The sequence below is a fragment of the Octopus sinensis genome, unplaced genomic scaffold (assembly GCF_006345805.1).
Source record: "Octopus sinensis unplaced genomic scaffold, ASM634580v1 Contig04780, whole genome shotgun sequence".
Classification (NCBI taxonomy): domain Eukaryota; kingdom Metazoa; phylum Mollusca; class Cephalopoda; order Octopoda; family Octopodidae; genus Octopus; species Octopus sinensis.
In genome coordinates, this window is record NW_021827761.1 from 4,848 (window position 1) to 10,108 (window position 5,261).

Genomic DNA, 5,261 nt, shown 5'->3' on the forward strand with positions numbered 1-5,261 from the left:
GAATGAATTGGAAGAATCAGTTCTAGACATAGCTCCAATTTTGTTAAATGATTTTTACTGTTTCAGACAAAATTTGTTCAGTAGTTTGAAGAAAAATTATAGTTATGGAAAAAGGATCGATGACTATTTTCAATAAATAATAATATTTAAGACTTTTTTGCATTAATTAAATTATTAAATGTATATTGATATTAATTTTTTGACAAAACCTCAGTTTTTGGAACACTTAGTGTTCCAATTCAAAATCGGACTGTAACGCTTTTGTAAAATATTTTCTGTATTTTTGTATTATTATTTGTTATTTTATAATTTGAATAATGTTGCAAGAATTCAATATATATGGATTTTCAAAGTGGTTCTTTGAGAGGAATAAGCAAATATAAAAATACAATCGTAGAACCTAAATGGAATTATGGCACAGCCGGTTATCGCGGATGCGCCGATACATTAAAACTACTTTTTTTAAAGTTGGATTGTTTGCCTCTGTTCGGTCTATCTTTCTTAAATCAAATATTGGCTTAATGATTACAGCATCCCACAACCCTCCAGAAGATAATGGAATAAAAATAGTAGACCCAGATGGAGGAATGATGGCTCAAGAAGCTGAAGAATTTTGTAATGAATTTGTTAACTCGAATGACAAACAATTATTATTATCACTGCTGGATATACTTAAAACGAAAAATAAAACAAAAACTAATATTATAATCGGATACGACAGCCGAGGCTCCTCTCTTGAACTTTTAGGATGTTTAATGGATGGAATTAATCTTTTTGTTGATTATATCGTTCCTATCAATATTGGACTCACCACAACTCCATGTCTGCATTTTTCTGTGTTTTATAACAACGAAAAATGTTGGAATCCTGAAAATTCAATCGAAATTTATTTAAGTCGGCTTATCGGAGACTATAAAAAAGCTACAGATCTCTTAAATAAAGATTTTTCCAAATCTTCCATCCTTGTGGACTGTGCCAATGGAGTTGCTTCCGTCGTTCTCAGTGAAAGTTCCATAAAATCTACAATTTTTGATTATAAATTAAATAATGCTGCAATTAATGACTATCATTTACTCAATATTAATTGCGGAGCTGATTATGTAAAAACAAAAAAATGTAAACCAGTCGGTTTTTATGAACTAAAATTTGAAAAGTGCATATCTTTTGACGGGGATGCAGATAGGATAATCTATTTTTACCAAAATGATAAAAATGGTTTCACTATTTTAGACGGAGATCGGATTCTGTGTCTTTTTGTAAAATTTTTTAAACATCTCATCACAATCTCCCATCTTAAAGTGAATAAATGAATATTATTTCAGCACGTTTCTCTTGGAGCAGTACAAACAGCTTATGCCAATGGAGCCTCGTCTAAATACATCAAAAATGTTTTGGGTGTTGATGTGTTATTTGTACCAACTGGAGTCAAGCATCTTGTTAAAAAAGCAAAAGAATTGGATCTTGGTGTTTATTTTGAAGCGAACGGGCATGGGTCTGTTTATTTTTCTGAAAAATTGTGCAGAACATTAGAAAGTATTGTCCATTCTAGTTCTGTGGTAATAAAATTTAGTTTTGATATTTTAATTTAGAAGAAGAAATTTGGACGGCAAAATTTTTATTGCCTTCAAATGAAATGATAAATCCTGCAATAGGCGATGCCATTTCTGCCATGTTATTAATCGAAATAATATTGTCTTATTATCAATGGAGTCTTGATGACTGGAATGGCCAATATCAGGAATTTCCATCAGTATGGATGAAGGCTTATTCAATATTGGTCAATAATTTTGTAGGTTAATGTCCCGGATAGGTATGCATTTAAAACATGTGATGCTGAGAGACGACTTGTGTCACATCACGAACTTCAAGACTTCATATATAGAAATGTAGATTTGGTCGATGACGGGAGATGTTTCGTCAGACCGTCCGGCACTGAAGATGTAGTGAGGATTTATTCAGAAGCAAAAAGCAAGGAAAACGCTGAAAAACTTTCAATGAATGTTGTTGAATATATCAAAAATCATTAACTTTCTTTCTCTTTTTTCGGCTTTTCCGTTTTAATAAAAAAATTCATTCATTCTATAAATAAAAGATTGCATATAACAAAAAATGATGATAAAACAAAAAAAATGAAAAAATGATTCGCAAATAATAGAGTAGACATTAAGGAACAAATGACAAAGAAAAAGGCTCGGTGTTCTAGTGGTATGATTCGTTCATAGAGTGGGAGAGGTCCCGGTTTCAATTCCCGGCCGACCCCTTTCTTATTATTCGTATAGAGGGATACTGCGGCACAACATATTTTTTAGTTTAAAAATGAATCAAAAATAGAAATGGACTGGCTATTGCAACGGTTCTCGAACGCCGTTATCCGGGGGAACAGTTTGGCGATTCGCCAGGCCTCTAGCCTTCCCTTTGATTAATCGATATTAATTGATAGACAACTGATATAATGTTAAGTTAAAAAAATTGATATTAACTTTAAATTTTATAATTTACCAATTAACAACTTCGAAGTATTTTTTGTGACCGGTTTTTGAGCGGACCAGGTGCCTATATTAAAATTCAAAATGGATAAACTAATTTATTTGGTTTAATGGATAAACTAAAATAAAAATTTGTTTTATTTTTTATTTTTTTGCAGAAAATTAAAAAAATCAAAGAGTTTAGGGGAGGCATTTATTCAAAAAAACATTTGCTCACTCAGATTTTTTTGTATAGAACGATAAAATCAGAAACAGCTAAAGAAATTATTTAAACATTGACTAATTTATTGTATAAAACTAATATGCTCAACATAAAGAAATACTGCAGATTTTGTGTTACTATTTAATAAACAATTACTATTTAACTTTTATATTTCAAGTAAAAAACTTCCGCTATACCGTCTTTTTGTTATACTGGCAATGATTTTGACTTTTTCGGAAAGATTTTCGTACTCACCCAAAGAAAGAGTTTGCCGCGCATCGCAGCGAAATTGTTTTGGTTGGGGATGCACATTGATCAATATCCCATATGCTCCAACAAAAACCGCTGCTTTTGAAAGTGCTGGAATAATATCTTCATTTCTCTAATTTTGGGTCTTCTTTATTGAGGATTGCATCCGTAAAGGTCCTCGCTTTTCTAAAATGAGACGTCCTTCTACTGACTCAACATGGGAAATTTAAGGCAGCTGTTTCCGTAGTCAATAGGTGAACACATTGAATTATGCTGAACTTCTACAATTGGCTGAACTTCTACAATAATTGTCTCATCTTTGAGCAATTCACGTAAACTCCGAATTGTGATTCCATATTGGAATCCTTTAAGAGGAGGAACAATGATGCGATCGCAATAACTGAGGAGAATATTGGCAGCGCTTGCTTCAACGATCTGTCCTTCCAGATTGGTCATAAAAACTTCATCAAATTTTGACTGAATGGTATTTTTTGTCACCAAAGCCGACTTTAAGTAACAGCCTCCAGTTTTTGTTGTAATAGCGTCCTTCGCAATCTTCTTCCATGGTGAGATCTTTATTAAGTCCTTTTTCCTGGTCCAAAAGAGGTGAACAAGCCACCATGTAAATTTATAGATGGAATGTTAATTTGTTATAGTTGAGTTGTAACATTGGAAAAACAAACTAGCAGATGTAGAAATCACCTGTTCGTTGATTCCGAATAATCAAATCTTGTAGTTTCTTTTTTGAAATCTTTGAAAAAATTTTCAAAATTCCAACTCATGATCTGTAATAAAACGCATGAGCCTTTAATATGGTCTTTTAAGCAAAAGATACATCATCTCGAATATGGCCACGTAATCCTGCGTAAAAGTAAGTTTAAAATAAAACGTAAAACGTTTGATAAATGAATCCAAACAAAATTAACGAAACCAAAAGAGATAGTTAAATGGTTAAATGTGTTTAGTTAAATGGGAAAAGTAACCCCATCACCTTAAAAAGGCCTGCTTTTTAATTTAAAATCTTTGTTATTAAGTTTATACTCTTTCTTCAAGTAATCGAATTACGTACAGTAGACTGTCGACAAATTGATAGCCAGGCCGCCTTTAATCACCTCAATTGTTTAAATCCCAATTCTTTTATTTTGCATCACCAGTGTCAAACCTGTTTTCTACTTTGAGCGCATCCAAATTTTTCTTGAAGAATTTTGATACAATTGTGTCATGGTGTATCTCCACGGACAGCTTATTGTTGAGGCAATTCCTAAAATAAACATAGAATATCTATTGACTGTTCCTGTAAAAATGATTTGGGTTTTTGAGTCATTGGGAGAAATATCTATTCAAAATACTTTCTTAACTTACGATTGAAAAATGATCAGAGACATCCAAAACCAAATTTCGCCAAAAATGACTTTACTGCGAAGCAATTGTCTATGATAAATCAACAAACCAAAAAATACCCAGAATTTATGTCTGGATTTATCAGAGACCCGTCCGATGTCACGCCATCTGAACTATATACTCAATTAAATGTGTTATAACCAATAATTCAAAAACACGATAATAAAACTCGGTCAATACACACTACGAAACCGTATTATGTGCGTAGTGAGTGAACATTTTGTCATAAAGTGCACCAAAAGAGTTATAAGGCTTATTCAAAGATTTATCAATTTTTATCTAACAAAGAACAGTGAAAAAAATCCGTTAAAACATTTATCGGAATGCATCGATCTCATATCTTAAGTCGTTTTACTTAAAATATAAAAGTGAAAAAAACCGTTAGGAGGAACCACTGAAAGTAATCTTAGAAATATGAAGAAAATTGCTTGACAAACACGCACCTACGAGAAACCATTGTTGCTATAAAGATTAGCACGACTCTTTGTTTGAATTTCATAAAATAGAGAATAACTGGAAATAGTACCATTGGGCAGTTTACACAATAACGCAAGTAAACATGATTAACGGACGAGTCATAAATGACGTTAAAATCAGCCAGAAATTTTTGTAAATAGCTATTTAATATGCAAATTTCAACACATTGAAGAGGCATTTGATTAGTTCTGGAAGTACTAATTTAAGATTTCTAAACTTTGTCAAATCATTGGAATGACGATAGTCCAAACAATATTGACAATAAGACTACACTAGGTGCAATAAAAACCGTTTTTTTTAATACGGCATATTTTGCAAAGATAACCGTGATTTTTCTTTGTCGATATGGAAAGGGATCATTAAATTACCCCCAAATCAATTTTGTTATATTTTTTTTGTATTGTGTTATATGTCTAAATTAAAAATTTTAATTACACGAGCGCAAT

At 31.9% G+C, this 5,261-nt stretch overlaps 1 pseudogene; it reads left to right on the plus strand.

The window, feature by feature from the left end:
* Positions 1–434: 434 nt before the first annotated feature.
* On the plus strand, positions 435–2,027 carry LOC115227568 (annotated as a pseudogene).
* The last annotated feature ends 3,234 nt before the right edge of the window (positions 2,028–5,261 follow it).